The sequence below is a fragment of the Sceloporus occidentalis genome, unplaced genomic scaffold, assembly GCF_023333645.1.
Source record: "Sceloporus occidentalis isolate IW3139 unplaced genomic scaffold, rSceOcc1.0.p SCAF_3, whole genome shotgun sequence".
Taxonomy (NCBI): domain Eukaryota; kingdom Metazoa; phylum Chordata; class Lepidosauria; order Squamata; family Phrynosomatidae; genus Sceloporus; species Sceloporus occidentalis.
Genome location: NW_028316983.1, coordinates 149115782 through 149135188, shown reverse-complemented (window position 1 = coordinate 149135188; position 19407 = coordinate 149115782). Strand labels below are relative to the sequence as shown.

Genomic DNA, 19407 nt, shown 5'->3' with positions numbered 1-19407 from the left:
AAGAGGGGTGGGGAACCATGACTGTTCCACAGAGCCCACCAAAATATCACTTCAGGCATCACTCACCCTGCAGGGTGTACTTTCCCCACTCCTGATATAAGATCATAGATGTTTGCCTTTAACAAAAACAGCTAGAAACTCATATTTTAAAATCTATTGTTACCAAACCTGCATGTAACAGATTATGCAATTACTATTTAACATACTACTATAGTCTGTTCCACCTGTAAGTACTGTATGGGCTACTCCTATAGCTGGTTACAGCAAGCTTGGAGAGAAGAATGGATACTTTCATTTTCAGAGTGGACTGGCAGAAGTTTGGGTGTGACTGGTTTCTAAAAGCACACTCCACTGTGCACAAAAGTTGTATTGATTCCATTCCATCAGAGCATCCTAGTCTCCTCAGTGAGAGAGGCACTTTACAGTTCTGAAGATTCCTGCCTCTGCTGTGTAATCCCATAACGTTATTGCTTCCCTTAGGAACTGAGATTTTGCTTATCCCAGGGGGGAGAGGGGTATGAATTACTACTGGTAGAGCCATTTGTTCCTCATTAGCTCTATGTGCCTCTGCAATTCTGTCTCCCTCATTTTGATGAAGTGGATGTATTGATGCAGAGCCATGGTAAGGAAATTGTGATGAGGTGCATTGAACAGAATAGTGATTTTCATGTCCCTTCAAACCTGCCCACAATGAGAACTAGAGCAGGTATTGTTTCTTCATTACTTTGGTTCAGACTTTCAGAAGAGATGGTTGGTTCTTCCATTAAAAAGGATGAGACTACCTGCCTCACCTATTAGATTTTGAAGAACCATTACAGAGGAGTGGGAATCATGTTGCCCTTCAGGTGCTGTTAGACTGCAAGACCCAGAAACTCCAGACAACATAATCAGTGGTGCAAAGTGCTGGGAGATAGAGTTCAATAAAATCTGATTATTCCTGCTCTTGCATTAGGGGAAAACATACTGAAATATTTAGTTTATTGTTCTGTTTCAACATAATATAAAATGTAGCTGTTATTTAGAGATTTAAGTCTTCACTTAGCTTCTTCTCAAAGGTAGTGAAATGTAATTTCAACAATTTCATTTTCACATCAAAAATATCTGTGAAAACCACGCAGTTTCCAAAAGCCAGTCTCACTCTAGGAATTATTTTTGGCCAAATTTGCACGTGGTTATTTTGCACAGAAAACAGCATTTTCAGCACAGAAAATAATTTTCTGCGATATTCTGTAAAACTAATATTTCAATGGAGAAATATTAATTCCTGCACAGAAAGTGCTGCTTTCTGTGCAATAATAATAATAATAATAATAATAATACTGTTTTCTATCCAAATCAACTATGTGTGAATTTTCTGCAGAATAAATCCCCAATTACAGCATTTTTCTGCTCAGAAAACAGCATTTTCTGAACAGGAATAATATGTCTTAATTGAAATGCTATTTTCTATGCAGAAAATGTTGTTTCCTGAACAGAAAATGCCATTTCTGTGCAAAACATCCATTTGTTAATTTTGTGCAAAATAAGTCCAAAACTGCAAAGATTCTAGTCAGTCCAGGATTTTTCTCATCAGTTTTTTCAAAACTTTAAAAAAAATGCCCATATTTTTGAATGTTCTTTCCTTCTGTATTGTTATTACAGTAACTCTTCTGTAGAGCCAGTGCTTAGGCTTTTAAGGCCAAGGCCAGGAATATACAGGTTGAAACACCCATCCTTTTTTGAAGCTCACCTATATTAAGTGAAACACTATGCACTGTGCAGGCTATGCATCCTTACTTTTAGATTGAGGGCTTTTTAAACTGCAGGAATCTGTTGGATAAGTTTCAGTCTGTACAACCTGTTGATGTGGTCAGGATCCTTGGAGAAGTAAGGGCCACCACTTTCATTCTGGATCCTTGCCCTTCCTGGCTTTCTCTTGGTCCCGCCACCATCACAGGCTCTCCTGGTGAGGACACAAGAGAGATCCTTCTTGGTGGCTTCTCCTGTCCTCTGGAATGGCCTTCCATGAGAAGCAAGGCTGGCCCTCTCCTTGGTTGACTTTTGTCAGCAAGCAAAAGCAGTTTTTTGTGGGTTTTTCGGGCTATGTGGCCATGTTCTAGGAGAGTTTCTTCCTGATGTTTCGCCAGCATCTGTGGCTGGCATCTTCAGAGAAACAGCTTTATTTAGGCAGGCTTTAGATGTATAATGTGATGGTTTGCGTGGTTGTTATATAAAGTGGGTATAATGGTTTTAGTGTGGTTTTAATGTCTGTAATTTCATATTGGTTTTAGATGATAATTTTAATTGTTTTATTGTAATATGTTTTTAGAATTTTTATTTGTGAGCCACCTTGGTTCCCTTTGGGGAGAAAGGCAGAATAAAAATAAAATAAAATAAAATAAAAACTCATGTCATGTTCACCTTAAGGTCATTATCCATCAGATATGACTTCCAGGCATATAACAACAAACAACAAAGTTATTTTGAGAGACCTTTGAGGTTAGTAGGAATGAATGGATGAATGAATGAATGAATTCAGATGTTCTACTTATATATATATTTGTACACAATCCAATTGTGTCTAATCTATGTATATGGGGAGTGGGGCAAACTTGCTTTAGCTCTAACACCATTTCATGTCCATTATCATCATCATTGTCATCATCACTGTCTTTATTTATACTCCATTTTTTCCCACCAAACTGAGACTTAAGCTCTGTTTTCTTATCATTTTCTAAACATGGAAAGCAATTCTATGTAGGAGAGAGCCTCAACAGATGGAAAAATTCAGTTCCTCATTCATGTTTGGAAAGTGATGAAAATGATGACACTGAAGGAAACAACCTGCTTAGCTTATCCCTTCTTCTGTTCTGTAGAGCTCATATGCAATTAGAAGGCCTGAAAATGGCAGCATTTTTTTTTCTATTAAATTCACAGTGATTTGAAATGGGGATAAGGATAAAATATATTGAGTGCCTAATATTCACTGAAGGAAAAGTTTTCACCTTTTCCCAAGGAATACATACTGCTCAATAACCACTATTGCATTTATTATTATCTTTATAATAATCATAATTTATTGCTACTTTCTTAATGCACAATCAATGCATAAGCCTCTTCTAGGGTTATCATGTTTCAAAGTTAAGAACTTTTTAAAAATTTGTCCTTAGCTTTTTCAAAAAGTATACATTGGAATTCAAAGACAGACAGGTCTCAAAACAGTTCTTAGATTCTAGTTGAAGTATATAGAGAAGGGATTTTATTTTACACTATTTTCTGAGATCTTTTCTTTTCTTTCTTTAGTTTTTTGATGGAGCAGATGTCCAGATGTCTAATGATGAATTTCTTTTTTTTTAACTCTAAATTTTATTTGAAAGCTTTTCAAATAAGGAGTTACATACATAAATTTGTTACTCAAAACTTCATTTTAATCTATCTTTCTCTACCATGCTGAACTTTGAACATTAACACACCACAGGGGAACCAATGCATTTCCATACTTCCTATGTACATTTGGCACCTCTGGGACCTCCATCCATTCTGTGTCATGTAGGAGATGAATAGAGCAGGCAAATTATAAATTCTTCTTACATGATCTGGAACATGCAACACTACTGGACCAGCCTGGAGAATAAATGAATTATGGTGAGAGTTACTCTACTAAGGGAACAGGTCTTTACTTTATGGGTGTGAAGAGACTCATATAAATGAATTGAATAATGCCTGCCCCATGGCTTTACTGCAACCAGGGTTGTCCAAGTATGACAGTGTTGACTTATTTGCATTTCTCCAAATCCCACTTGCAATTTTGTCCTTTTCTTGATTTGTATCAGCTTCTGAGATGAATTAAGTTATTATTCATGTTTTATGCATTTTATCAATGTGTGTACATATATCTGTGTATATTTTTTGATTGCACAGATTTTAACCATTTACATTTTTAAATAAAATGTCTGCATGTTTGTTTGTGATTATTGTATTTGTTGTCCAAATTGCATTATAAGACAAATGTTCAAATTTATAAGTCATATGAGATGGGGAGGCTGGAATTGTCAGCAAGTCACTATTTTACTTGTTTGACAAACTAGAAGGATTTATTTCTTAAAAGCTAGGATGGCAATCTGAAGAAAAGTCAAAGTGATGGAGCTTTGGGTTAAATTTGGGCATGGCATTTTGATGACATACACCCCAAATGTGGTCGGACGCTGTGCTGACACCATGACAAGTAAAAAGAACCTGACCAAAAAGGAGCAGATACAAGCCACTGCTTCCAAAGATCCACTTCAGGACTGTGGCAGTGGCCCAGATCAGGCCCAGGCCTGGGCAGTGAGTGCAGTCCCAGTGTGATCAGGGCTGGCATGGTCCCAGCATGGTCCTTTTCGCCCAGTTGATTCAAGCCTAAATTTCTTCTCAAAGGAAGCAACAAATGATTTGAACAATTTCCTTCTCCTTGTGAGAAAAACTTTGAAAACTACAAAACTACAATTTCTGAAGATTATTCTCAACTCAGTTCCAAAAAGTTCCAAAAAATATTCTGCACAAAATTCACACAAGATTGTTTTTTGCCGAAAACAGCATTACTGCTCAGGAAATATTTTCTCTTTGCAAAAACATGATGCTTTCTGCATAGAAAATTCTACTTTCTGCACAAAACAAGCACAGGCACATTTTGTGCAGAATAAGTCCTGAAGATTTTCATCAGTCCCCAGTTCTTCTTGTCAGGTTTCTTGACACTTAAATAATGTGCTTTTTGACCATTTTTGAATATATTTTAATGTTCTTTCCATTCCTACTTTAAGACACTATTCTAAATTCTACCTGGCTATTCACCTGTTCTATCTGTACTCCTTTACCTTTTTTTTAAACCTGAACATTTGCTAGTTTCTATTGAATGGTGGTTCAAATCTTCACTTATTATCACATACAAACATGAATGTTTACATATCCTCCCTGGATTAAAGTGATTAGTATAGTTTTGCACATTTTTCCTTTTTAACAAACTTTTTGGAACTTTTTTTCTGAAAAATCCAGCTGTGAAGACAACTGTGTTTCATGCACAGAATCCATGCTTTTCCTCTGTAAAATGTGTATTTCACACAAAATTAACTGTTTTTTGCACAAAATAATAATTTGTGTAAAAAACACACTTATGTGTGTAAACATATTTTTCATCACCTACAAGAAATGACAAAATGAGAAAAAAGGTACAGCCATTGACCATTTTGTCAGCAAGGAATGGTGATGTCAACCCTACTTTTATGATGGGAAAAGTAAATGCTCTCCTGGGGAAAACATGTTTGATGAGAGCACTTGCAACATCTGCTTCCCATTTTTGACACTGGGTGGAGGCTTCTCTCAGGGAATACTATGGGTAGGTGCCATGAATTGGCATTAAACCTGTTGTTTCCCATTCTGTGTCTCTTGCAATATGCAATGTCCTGATGGTAAATATTTTGTTAGATTCATATTTCTGCTGATCTCCAGAGATCCATGTCATTGTTGATGTAGTATTTGCTGTTAGTATCAGTCTTCTTCAAATTTATGAACAGGGATTGAGAAGATAGAGCCACATCCTTTCCAACTACATTTTTCTGACTTTCTGACTGGTATTATGGATTTGACCCAGAGGAGAGGAGAAATGGGTGGTTAGTGATATCCATGAAGAGGAACAGAGAATCTGTGTAATAAGGGGACACTAACATCTTATCTAAAGATTTCCTTCTCCATTAAAACCACCTTGGAGGCAGCACAGTTCATGTTGTGATTAAAATCACATTGCCTTACACTGAAGGAAGGTTCATAAACAAGAAAGTACAGGAGAATATTCATAAAAAAGAAAATGGAAGGCAAAGTTCTTACGATCTATGTGAAATCCCTTAAATGCTATTCTAACTGAGAATACAACATGTTCAATATTACAAATGAAGAAGATTCCCCCTCCACCACCTTTCCAGTTTTTTTTAAAGAAGTAAACTTATTTAAGTAAACTTATGTTGAAGTTTATCTTTCTTCATAGTAGTCATTAGAATTCTGGTCATTAGGATTTTTAAATCATCACATTTTCTGGTGTTTGAAGTCTAATGCTGATTTGTATGAATATTTGAAACCATCCACTTATTCAGTTACTGACATGAATTTATGAGCTTGGGGAAAGAGTTTGGCCTCTTTCTTTTCCTTTATTGGCTTCTTTAATTTTCTTTCATTTTTTCTCTCCTCTCTCTCTATTCTTCTTCCTTTTTCTCTTCATAAGCAATAGGCAGCATTGTGCAAGATCAGGATGGGAATCATGTAGACCTCCAGGCATTGTTAGATTCCACCTCCCATCAGCCCCAAAGAACATTGTCTGCAGGGAAAAATTTGGGGACCTGTAGTGCAATATTTGGAGAGCTGAATGAGTCCTACCACTGTTCTAGGAAGTATAACTAATGAGTAGCTCACACCTTATTAAATTGACAGTACTTGAAAATTAAGCTGATTTGGTACTAAAGTCTATGAAAGAAAAGCAGTGCAAATCTATATGTATTGATAAATGTGGATTGTTCATTAGAGTTTGAGAGCTATTATACAATCCCTTTTTTACATAACAATTGCATGAAACAGACTACCCCAAATGGTTGGCTTCAAGCTGCTCCTTCTGAAGCTGGATTGGGGGCACGGAAACCACACACCACAAGCCCAATCCGCCTTGAAGCTGACCAAAAAGGAGCGGCAAAGAGCTGTTCCTTTCTCAGCCAGCCAAAAGCCAGCTTTGCCACCTGTGCCATGGCTGGAAGCCAGCTTCATGACACTCTAGTGGTCATTTACATGCCACAACACCAGAGTGCCTGGAAGCTGGCCTACATCTGGGCAGCTGGTTGGCTTCCAGGCATCTTGGCTTTTCATATTGGACTGTTTTCCCCCAAATGTGTTAGTATGCTTGATATGTTACTATTTGGTATGGTTTGTAGCCAAATGTCATGATCATATACCTAAATAGTCTTTGTTTCTGTTCTGTGTTTTAGTGAAGCAGTCTCCTGTAATTAGAAGCCTACTAGTACCAGAGAAAGAGATAGCATGGTTGAAATGAATAAGCAATGCTGAGCACTGACCTATTCACCATCTGAAGGTATTTTTTTTTAAGTTTTAAGCTACCTGAACTTTTGCTGTATTGCAATGCCATGTTCAACTGTGCACTGTTCAGTAAGTCTATGTTTTACCACACTGCATGGGTTGATTGATTGATTTACACATTACCTGAGATGTGTATCAGCATGATCACCATAACCCAATACTCCAAGGAATTAGTGAACTATATGGATAATCAAATGAAATTTAGGCTGAGGGCTGATAAGAAACTGTGGAATTATCTGTCATAAGCAGTAGTGATGGCTGTTAACTTGGGCGCTTTCCATACCGGTGTTTGCGCCGGCCTGGATACATGCTAGTGTTGCCTTGGGGAATCCTCTACAGACGCCCTGCAACCCTAGCATGTACCTGCGTCGTAATAATGATGGCACCCTGTATACACAAGTGCTGCCATTATGACATCACAGCCACACCGCAGCCAAACGGCGCAGCGCAGGTGTGACATATTCATGCCGCTGCAGGGTGTTTGTGGCATCCTTTCTGCGGTGCCAGAAGGAGCTCCGAAACTGAGCCTTTACACGGCCGTGCCAGCAATATGGAAGAGAAAGGGGCCAAGTCGCCCCTTTCTCTCTTTCCCCACAGCTGTCAGGGTGTCCTTGGGGCATGAAGCCCAAAGGACATCCCTTTCCAGGCCGCGGGGAAGTGGCATTTTGCCGCTCCCCCGAGGCCTGGAGAAGTGGTGGATTGGGGCCTCTGGGGCTGCCGCTGGGGATGCCCGGCCCCAATCCAGCGGGGAAAGGGGCAGGTGCAGGCCGCCTCAAAGGGGCAGTTTGTATCCCGCCTTGGAGAGATTTTTAAAATGGGGAATTGGCCAAATTCATGGAGGACGTGGCAATTGTAGCTGCTTGTGTTTCTGGGTATATAACATCTCCAGTATCAAAATCAAAATGATCTGAATATCAATTTCTGGGTAACCTGCAGGAGAGTACTGTCCTATCACAGTGATCTTGACTGTGGGGTTCCCATAAAGCCATCTCACTGGCCACTGTGTAAATAGAATGCTGAACCTGATATACCTTTGTTTTGATCCAGCATGGCTCTTTTTGTATCCTTATGTTTTCATGAATGGTTCTTTTTCCTTTTATGTCCATCCCAGCCACTTTATCAGGTGAAGACAAACAAAAGGCAAGGGTAGGAGAAACCCTTCAAAATAAACTTGAGGTTGAGGCCAACATAAAATTTGCATATCCTTTTGTGTTTTTGCCCTTTGTAAATCCTGTTAGAAAGATTTGCATTGAAGCTTCGAAACTTATATCATGGGCCACAATTTTTTTTCTTGCTTTACACTAGTGGCATGTTTTATTTATACACTGCAAAAGGCACACAAACACAGATACATTGAATCTACCCTGATGGTAATTACAAAATGGGAAAGTCTTATTAAAATTGTTTCCCAGGCTCCTGCATTTGTTCCCTTTTGTCTAATTAGCAGTGATGTAGACTCAAGTTGATTGACTAAGGCTCAAGTAGCTTCAATGACTTGACTTGGACTTGACTCAGCAATAAATGACACATTGACTCAACTTGTTTTGCACCTTGTATATTTTTAGCAACTGAATTGTTAGTCTAACTTCATCCAGAAATGTTACAGAATGGAAAATAGTTCTCCTCATTTGAATAATGCTTCCATCTCATTGATTTTTGCATATCAGCCATGTGATGAAATTGGTCCCTTATAAGGTAGGTTTCATACCTTACCTCAAGCCCATTGCCTTACACATTTTATGTTCCCTCCTAAGAAATGTGTTCCACGATATGGGGGGAGATCCTTTCCTATTGCTCCTAGGGAATGACTGAAATCCCAGACAGAGACATATGCCTCACACATCACCACTTCCTTTCCCCCCCTGTAAAAGTTGCCTTGCAGACTTGGGACTCAACTTGACCAGTTGACTAGAAAATAGCTTGCAAGGACTTGAGAGTCAACTTAAAGGTAGTAACGTGGAGTGAAAGACCTGAATACATCATTTCTAATCAGAGTTAAGCAAACAGCCAAGGTTTCTTTCTCTTTTATGCTTCTGAGAAATTCTGGGGGTGGTTTCTCTCCCTCTGCCCAACAAGAAGGCTGAGCAGACAGAGAGGGAAAAGCAGGTCATTCCTGGCTTTCTTGAATCGGCAGGAACCTTCACTGTCCACACTGCCCATTCCCAAGACAAGCCAAACACCTACAAGGAGTCTGCACCACTCAATGTCAAATGACACCACTCCATATCTTGCCTCCCTCTAATGTACAAACACTCCCCTGTAACTGTCAATGACCTCCCTCATCCCACCTAGCTGCCATCCCACTGGATGTCCCATGTCACCATGTGACTGGCCACACAGTCGCATGAGCAATACACTGCCCGGATAGTCTATTGGTGTGCCCAGTGATACATTGACAAAGCACAATCATGGGACACCCCCCATGCTATTTATATGCCAGCGTGATGATGCACATTTTCCATGTGCATCATCAATGTCTTTTGCTCCAGATTTTGGGCAGAGTGTGGCTTCATCCCAGTTTCCTCCCATTTTAGGTTTATGCATGATATGAACAGGTAGGCCTCAAGTGGAGTTGAAGCCACTTCTTTTTTGCTAGTGTGAACAACCCCAAAGTGAATGAAGAAGCCCCCCAATATCTTCTTTTTAAAAAACCTCCATTTGTCCATAAAGACACATCTACAGTCAGTGGTGGACTTGACTTCAGTGTTCTTCAAACACTCCTCCCTTTCCTCAGGGGCTTCTGTAGGATTGAGGATGCAATTATAAGTTGATTATTTGGATCTGAGGGCAGAAGAATGATGAGGTGGCTTCTAGTCCACCCCATGGCACTTCCATTCTCTTAAGAGCAGGCAAAAAATTATGGAACATTGATGGCAAGTAGAAGGACATTCCAGAAAGGTGAGGATGGAATGATGACAGAAATTTGCATGTTCAGTTTTCTATATTGTATGTCCCTGTTTTTGTCACAGAAGATGTGGGAATGGAAGGGCGTAGGTCAGAAATATGAGTTGTAAGCTCGTACAAAGAGGAGGCACCCATCTCATCTGGCATATTTGTCCTTATTAATGTTGAGTCCCGAAAAACCCAAAATCTTCACAGCATGCTGCTAATAATAATATATTTTAAAGTTTATAATAAAAACAAAAATAAATAAATATCAATTCTAGCCATTAGTTTTAGAAAAGTACTTGCCTCTGTTAAAGACTGAATTTTTCAGCTGCCTGCTAGCAATTCCAAACCACCAATTGATAGGGTTTTCCTGGGACCTATATATTTTAATTAAGCTCTTCTGCCTACAGACATCAGATCTGTAATTTAAGAATGTCAAATGAGTATAAGAGGCTTGGTAGCCAATTTTTAAGGGGTGTACAAATATCTTCTCCTCTGAGAAATTTGACTAACTTTACTGAACAAATTTGCTTTTACATCCTTTGAAATCCCTAAAGATATTTTTACATGAGCATGGCATTCAAAATCCATATGGAATTTCACTTCCATCCATGACCAGTGGCAACTTCAACTTGTACCATACTGTCTAGGAAATATATCACAGCTCTTACAAAAGGTCTACATAATTTTGAAATTATATAGATTGCTAATGGTTATAATTTTTGATTTCTTGATTTTCAGTTATGAAACTGCCTTTGTGCTTTCTGCCACCACCTTCTTGAACACACATCCTTCCACTTGGCACAACCATGGGAGAGGAGACTTAGTTTGCTGGCCTCCAGTGACCATGAGACCACAATTTAAGTCTTTACAAAGTCAGGGGCAGAGCCAAGGTGTTTGGCTGTGTTGCCGCCCCTGGCCTTGTATCTTTTTGAGGCAACATTTGACCCACCTTCCAACCACTGCTACAGAATGAAGTTATCTGGTCATTTTTAGTCCAAGTAGCAATTTTTTCACCTTTCCATGGGTTTTTTGACTACCCCATACTATTTTGCAGGCAGACATGGGCAATTGGCTTGGTGTAGTGTCTAAATAGGCTGTCACCTGGCAGATAATGGGGGAAGATTTTGAGTCCATGAGTACCTAGTTCACCATGTTGGTGGAAAGGAGGTCACTGGAACTATCTCTTTCAGTCTTGGGACTGGGGAGGTGGTGAAAGGGGCTTTCTTTGAGGCTGGTTGGCCTGAAGATAAACCCTCTCTTTAAGACTTGGGGTCTGTTTATTCACTGGTTGGTCAGCAATAATATTTCCATATCTCTGATATTTTCTGTCAGTATTATGGTTTTTGCTTATCTTAGATTGTTGATGTTCCTTCTTCCAATTTTCATGCCTCCATCCCCTGAGTCCAATCCTGTTTTTCTTATGATGTTCTTGGCACACAAATTAAATAGATAGGGTGACAGAACACAACATGACCTCCTGCTAACTGGAAACCCTTCAATTTCTTTGTATTCCATTCTAGTACAGATTATGCATCAGGGCTATCAACTGTTGTGGCACACACATCTCTTTAATAGTGAGCCATGCACACTGTTAAAAAAATGGTTCCAAACTGAGTTTGCCAAAAGATCTGAAAGAAAACAACTTAAGGAAAAATAGGCAAGTCCGATAACTGAATCTGTAACTATTCTTTACACCTGAGTGGGCATGAAGCTGTTGAAGTCTGACCTTCTAATTCTCTTAAGTGTTTAAAATACCATAAGGTCAAGTCACCCACTGAGTGCAACTTTTTTGACATCCTTTGCATTCTCATTATTCTGTGTGGAGTATTGTCCTATGTGTAGTATTGATTTTTCCCCTTACTTTATTCTGCTGCTACAAAACAGATAGTAATTTTCTACCTTCGTTTTTAGAACCAACTGTTCCGTTTTATTTATATTTTTAATAAATAAAAGCTATTCCCTTTATGCATTTTTGTTTCCCCAGAGAGCCTGCCTTTTCACATTTCCCCAGCAATCTGTCACAACAACAATTATGGCATGAGTCATGGAGACAAAGGAAAACTGTCTGCTTTGGGAAGAGAGAGAAAATGAAAACCCACCCACTCCTTATTATTCTCAGTGTAAATGTAGAATATAATACCTGCTGGGAAACTTAACTCTGAAGATTGCTTGATATGATGGCTTTTATACTCAGATATTCATTCCCAAAACATATTCTTATAAGAGCAGTCATTAAGGGTGTTCACATGGATACATTCTAGTGAGGATGACCCTATTTAGTCCTCTGCCATCACTTGCTCAGCTGGATTAAAATGTCTTATTTTTTCTCTACTTTTCCCACTCTTACCCTTACAATAGTGGGTTAGTTTCCATGAGTATTGTTCCTTGCCTTGTTCCTTGAGTATATTGTTCCTTGAGTATAGTTTCCTTGAGTATTGGAGAAAAGCTGGGATATGAGGAAAGAAGAAGAAAGAGGAGGGGGGATAAGGAAAGGGAGGGGGGATAATGGTAAAAGTCATTTTTGGTTGCATAATTGCATGTCTGTTGCATTGGAGTCTGGAAACATTTCTTTCCAGATGGTATACATTCTATTTTGGTGACCTTACTGTGACAGATATACTCTACAATGGCTTTACATTGTCAGTCTGTTTTCTGTTACTGTCCATTTCTTACATTGTGGTTGGCCTTCCAGTAGCTTCACATTATCTTGCCCTGGTTGCCTAGCAAAAGATACCAAGTCCTGTAGTCCATTTGTCACATGTACAGGAATGCCAACACTTGATTCTGTCCTTGTTGCCATGCACAATGATCAGATAGATGTGGGCAATTTAATTTTGGTTTCTGAATCATATTTAATAAATTGTTGGCACCTTTGGTCTGGTCTCTTAGCAAAGTTCTCACTGACTTGGGAAACCCTGGCACTAGCAGTGTTTTTGTCATCATAGGAGCACACTATCCCAACATCATGGAAAGGTTGCTGGCAATAGATAGTGAAAGGTATTCTTGAAACAATTCCAGATGGAATGAATGAAATCTGAATGAAATCACCATAGACAAGATCTCGCTAGCAGAATTAGAAATTGTAGCATTGTTTGGAGTGTGCCAAATTATCTAATAATATCTTTACTGTTTCCTAAATTCTTGGATAGAATCACTGATGGCACAAAACTCCATTTGGTAATGCCTGGTAAACTGTGTAGACTGTGAAACTGAAGGAAGGAGGGGGAGGGGAGGAATAGGAGGAGACATTTCACCAAATGTGTTTTGTTAATTCGGGAATATCTTGAGGCAATATTTACAATTTAAAGCATGCAATATTTACAGTGTAAAGCAGCCCTTTCAGGAGGAGGACAAACATAAAAACAACAGATTTCACCCTCTTGGATGAAAATCAGAACTGGGCATAGAATACTGGATGGGTGTTTATGGGTGTGAACCTAAATGAACTTTAAGTCCAGTATATGGCTTTTTACCACTTGAGAAAAGATGAAACTGATGGGAGAGTGGCAACTTTCTTCATGCTGTTCCACATGAGCTCATAGCATTTCCATTCTTTTCCCAAGGGGAAACTGTCATCAAAGCATGCCTTTTGCTGAATGGATATTTCCTGTTCAGCAGAAAACATATTTGATAACTGTATCTCCCTGGAAAGAGAACGGAAGTGCTATGATTTCCTGCCAAGTGGCACTGAGAAAGCCACTACTTTCCCAACTCACTTTTCTCTTATAGTAAAGTCCTATATCTCTAGCCACACTGTCATGCTTCAGGTTACTCACATACATAGTTTCATGTAATGCCCAGAATGGAAAGGGAGAAGTAAGGATGGGAATCTTGGAAGTACTCAAAGGGCACACTGAAAACAGTTTATAAATTGCAGGTAGCTCAATAAATAGGTATTATGCTGCTAAATAAGCCAGATATAGCAATCGCATCCTGACGGTATTTGAATAATTGAACTGATTCCTGGTGTGCAACTAAGCACAATGCAACTAAGCACAATTCAAAGAAGAACTGCTTATTTTTAAAGCCTGATATGTTTTAGGATCTTGCTATCCTTGTTAGAATAACTTAGTTAGCTACTGTTCTGTTCATGTACAGAATCAAAGTGTTGGTTATTTCTTATAAAGCCCTCTTCAGTTACCTGAAACATTTTATTCAAACTTGCTGTATAAGAGAGAAGGAGGCCATTCCAGGATCTAAAGGGGCAATTTAGGCTTTGTTTCGTTTTGCATATGTAGCTGCCATTTTGGATATGGTGTGCAAAATTTACCACTTAAATTGTCACTTAGTGATATTCCCTCCTTGAGCAAAAGAACGCCTAGGAAAGAGCCTCAAATTAAAAAGCAGCTAAGGGTGATGAAGAAACAACATTCCTAGAACAGCAGGTTGTGACCAAGAAGTTAATTCCTGGCAGATCAGTTATAGAGTTTTGTGATTTCAACTGTTGATTGCATACCATGGAGACACTACCACTCCAAATAGCTTCAGTGGCTCTTACAGTGCCAGAAAGACACTGCTGTTCAGAGACACCTGATTCTAAAAGGTGAACTTCTTGTTGTGGTCCAAAATCAGACAGTTTCAAGAGATTCTCAATGTTCAAGTCACCATGGTTGCCAGCCTCAGAAGTTGATGGACTGTCTGCTTGTCCTACATTTGACAAGGATAAGCAGGTTTTGTCAAGACAGACAACATGACTGCCCAAACACAACTTAACAGAAAGAAGGCACCTGGTCATGGTTCCTACTAAGGGAGGTGGCTCTCATACTATATAGAGTGGAAAGCTGAACTGGGCAGGGGATTCATTAATTCAGAAGTTGATTGGTTGAGGGATTGATATTGATTAGGCAGAATGTAGCAAGAATCCAGACATCATGTGGACTTTTGGTCTTCCATGACCAGACTTGTTCACCTCACTAGAAAACTGGAAAGTTGACAGGTTCTGTTTCAGATACAGGACAGAATGTAAGGGATAGACATAAGTTCATTGATAACTCTGGCCCTAAACAGACAGGAAAAAAAGTGCTGCCGTTGGACTAACTAGTAGTGTGGTATGCAGATGATGTGCACCACTGGATCAGATAGAAGCTATGCCAAGGTTGGCTAACACAGCCCAAAGCTAGCAGCAAAAGGAATGAGGGAAACCACTCCTTGCTGGGGATCTGTTCTGGACCACAGCAATTGGGGCTCGATTGGGACTGGAGCAGCCTCCAGCCACTCCAAGCTGCCAGTCTGCTTGTGACTTTAAGTCCTTCTGTGTACATTTCCCCCAATGAATGACACTTTCTCCATTGGTAATTTTGGCTGAGGATGAAAAGATGATAAAACAGCTCCTAGGATTCTGTGACAGAAAATATAAATCTGTAGAAGAGTCAAAATATAGGGTCACAGAGTCACATGGTACACATGAGAATTTTGCACATGCTGGTGAGATCTCAGTTCAGATACCCTGACAGCAAAGATGGTGGCAACAAAGAGAAGGACTGCCCCAGAAGCATATTTTAGTGAGTTGTAATAGGAGAAAAAAGTAACTGTTTGTGTCACAGGCATATAGTCTGATAGGATCTTCCTTTGTTAAACATTACAGACTGAACTTTCTACCTTGGATGATGTATCCTTTCACCAAATATTAATTCAAAGAATAGTTTTGTATTTTTGTCCCAGATTATATGGTTTTTTGGTTTGGGGTTTATTTATTTATTTTGGTATTTCCTAGCCTGGAAGTATATGCTCCGTCTTCTTCCGTGGGGGGGGGGGGGGGGCATTGATTAGTTATTGTCATATTAACATTTTCTTTAATGAAAAGTGACTATCCTACCTATGGACTACAACATTTATTCTTGTGAATACTTTCGAAAACAATTATCCTCCATGTGAATTTTGAGGCAGCACTAAACTAAACCAGAAGCATTTTGCATGTTGAATAATCTCTTAATGACGTTTTAAAAAGTTTAACAATTTGAATCCATAAGACTTTATTCTTCAGAACTTCTCACTCATTTTTCATTCAAGCATTCAACCAACAGCCTAACCATTTTGTAACCCTCCAGAAATCATTATGAATAGCTTGGTATTATCTCATAAATAAAAGCCTGTAATGATTCAGCTCAGTAATAACTTGCTTTTAATGAAGAAAGAAATTATAGTTTTATCAGTGTTCCAGAATCTGTTGCAGTCATCAACACTGAAAAGGATATAAGTTTCTGTCAGGAAACAGACAAGATGCTTTGTAATTCAATATTTATTATTTAATTTCAGCTCACATCTATAATGCTTTAATTTACAAAAATGGTTTCACGAGGACTTTGCTATCATCCTTTAAGGTTGTCTTGTTAATTTAATGTGAATGGGAGATATATCTAAACTTCAGTAGAAGTGGCCCATGGTTTGAGTAGGGAAAGGATTTGTCTTGCCACTGTAGAATGAGGTTCTTCATGCCAACACCAGTATTTCAAGAGGAGAGAAAAAATATTCCTACTGTTTTCACTGACAGTTTCTCATAATTATTTCTTACCCAAGTTAAGTGGAAAATATAAAATATGCTCCTACCATACTGCAAATCAAAGATGTTTGGGGTTGATGCATATTTAAGGTAGCATGTATTTTAATCCTCAAAATTTATGCTTAATATACATAGGAGTGTGGGGTTGATAGAGAACCAGCATATTGTAGGGATTTGAGTGTTAGACTAGAACTGTGAGAAACCAGGGTTTGAATTCCTGGTCTCCCGTAGAAACTCACTGCTTATCCTTGGGAAGGTTACACTTTCTCAACCACAGAAAAAGACAAACCTCTTTTGACCAAATCTTATCAAGCTAGGTTTGCATCAAGATGACAGGATGAGTAGCCATAAAAGAATATAGACAAATTTGCCCCACATTGACCTTCTTTTTACATCTGGAGCTACCTTTATTTAACCTATATTACATACAGTGGGTGGAGTCCATTTACATTAAGTGTCCAGTGCTTGGCTCCATCACAAATAGGGATCTACCTCATGTAATCATCTCAATGTTCACACAGTTGTCACTTTGTTCAGATGTAGTTCTAGTATTTAGTCTGCTGCAAGGGCTAAATTATTGTCTATCAAATTGCAGCAAGTCTGAAACCTTTATTCCACATGAGAGTTCAGTCAGCATGTCATTGACAAACTCTAGACAAAGCAGGGTCATACAGGATGTTCAGCCAGACTAGAATCAAAGCCACTTGAGAATAGGCCCAGGTTTAAATATGCAATGTAATAAGGTCTGCTTCTCTTTAGAGCTTCTAGGTGATGTTTGCTCTCTTGCTGGAGCAACAAGGAACTTATGTTCCTCATGGGATGGTAGACTGGGGTCACTTCTTTGAAAAGTATAACTATTATATTGTGAATAGTGTATATGCCTCCTTATATCTTAAAAGGCATGTCCTGTCTATGGGTTTGACAACAAGGTAACAAAATAATAAAATGGGGAAGTCTTCATGGGAATCTGCTGCCCAAAAGAAATTGAATCTTCTTGGGTCTAGTGATACCATTCTAAAATTAGGATTAGATCAAGTGAAATCAGTTATAAGGCAAAGGATCTTAGATATTGTAGATCAGACAGAAACAAATGGGGAAGGGGGAGTTTGATTGTTCTGCATTTTTAAGTAAACTGTAATAATCACAAAGCAGCTATTCTACAGATTGCCCTCTTCTTCACAATTTGCAATGCAGCCTTTGACTAAAAAATGCTTACAAGAATGCACATATTAAGCGAAGTTGAAAGTACAAATGTATATGTTAGGAAACACTGTGTACAGAATGGACACCCAAACAATGGCTTGCCAATATAGGCTTGGGTGTAATATTTGAGACTGCCCATGAATTGAGACCAGGGATATAATAGAAGATGGGGCCCATTGGACCCAACCTGCCAACAGGGGGGCAGACCTAAGCTATTTAAGCTGCCTTGCCCCTTCATTGGCTTCTTTTTTAAGATTACATCCCGCCCTCCCACCCTCAGGGCAGTATGGAAATGTTCGGTCACTTCGGGGCCAGGTAGAAATTTTCTCCCCTTTCCCCGGGGTTTTTTGTCTACCTCATACTGTTTCTAGGGACAGATAATTGGCTTAGGACAGGATGTTAAATAGGTTTCCCCAGGCCTAAATGGGGAAGGGGGAACAATCGGTGTGCACCCAGGCACCCCAGTGAGGTGAAAGGTCTGGATCGGGGCAGCCTTTACATGTCAAGGGCCATGGAGGCTGCTCGTGAAACAGCCTTTGGGGAAGATATGGAGGTTTTGCCCTCTCTTACAAACTCAAGGGAGTTTGGGAGAGCGTGCCTCATATCTACCTCCCTATGACTGGCTGAGGATGCAATCCGAGGATTTGGTTGCCCTCAGAATCTGGTGTTTTCGCCCTATGGGAAGGCTGAAGAGGTAGTCTAGGTAAAGACACCTGGCTCCAGCTGAACCCACATCAGGATTTCACCCTCAGTTAAAGTCTCGAAAGTTTATAGTTATCAGTTGGGGTTTAAATAAGTTTTAGGTCTAATAATGGCCCTTTTATTTACATCCAATTTACGTGTCTGGTCTCTTTATTTCATGGTGGGGGATCAAATGTAATAGGAAAGTTGCCTAGAAGCTTTTTATAAACCAACCAACCAACAAAAATATGTTTATGAAATCAGAATGATGTAGAAATTACATTTTACAAGTGAACACATTCAAAATATCTATGGATCAGATATAAATTAATTTGATGTTATTGCTGTTGTTATTTGCCATCAAGTCAACTTCAATTATGGTAGTCCTATGAATTAAAGACCTCCAAGATCCCTGGCCATCAACTTCCCTGCTCAGGGCTGTGGCTTGATTGAATCATTCAATCTTTAGTGCAGCCTCCCCATTTCCCTATTATCCTATTGGTCCTATCCCTATTCTTCTTATCATTGGCCTGTTACAGACAGCCAAAATAAAGCTGCTTCGAGTCACAGTGGAGGTATGGTGTTTCAATGATGCATGCGTCCTAAGAGTCCAGAAGCCACACCAAAGCCATGATCCAGTCCTTAGGGCTGGAGTGTGGCTTTGGTGCGACTTCTGGACTCTTAGGATGCATGCATCATTGAAACACCATTCCTCCACTGTGACTCGAAGCAGCTTTATTTTGGCTGTCTGTAACAGGCCATTATTCCTATTCCTGTTTCTATTGTTGTCATTTCCAATGAGTTGTCCCATGATATGTCCAAAGTTCAATGTCCTATATTTAGTATTTTCATTTCTAGTGATTATTCAGGTTTGATTTTCTTTGAAATCCATTCATTTGTCTTTTTAGCAGTCCATGTCATCTGTAGACCACTTCCCTAACTTCACATTTTACATGAATTGATTTTTTTCTCTATCAGCTTTCTTCATAGTCCAGCTCTGAAATACATATATAGAAATCAGAAATTCTATGAACTTCATGATT

The 19407-nt window shown here is 39.1% G+C and overlaps 1 long non-coding RNA gene across 1 annotated transcript in view; it reads left to right on the top strand.

The window, feature by feature from the left end:
• LOC149316947 (uncharacterized) overlaps nt 1–19407 on the top strand; it is a 521472-nt gene that overhangs the window by 148208 nt on the left and 353857 nt on the right. The gene's annotated exons all lie outside the window — the stretch shown is intronic.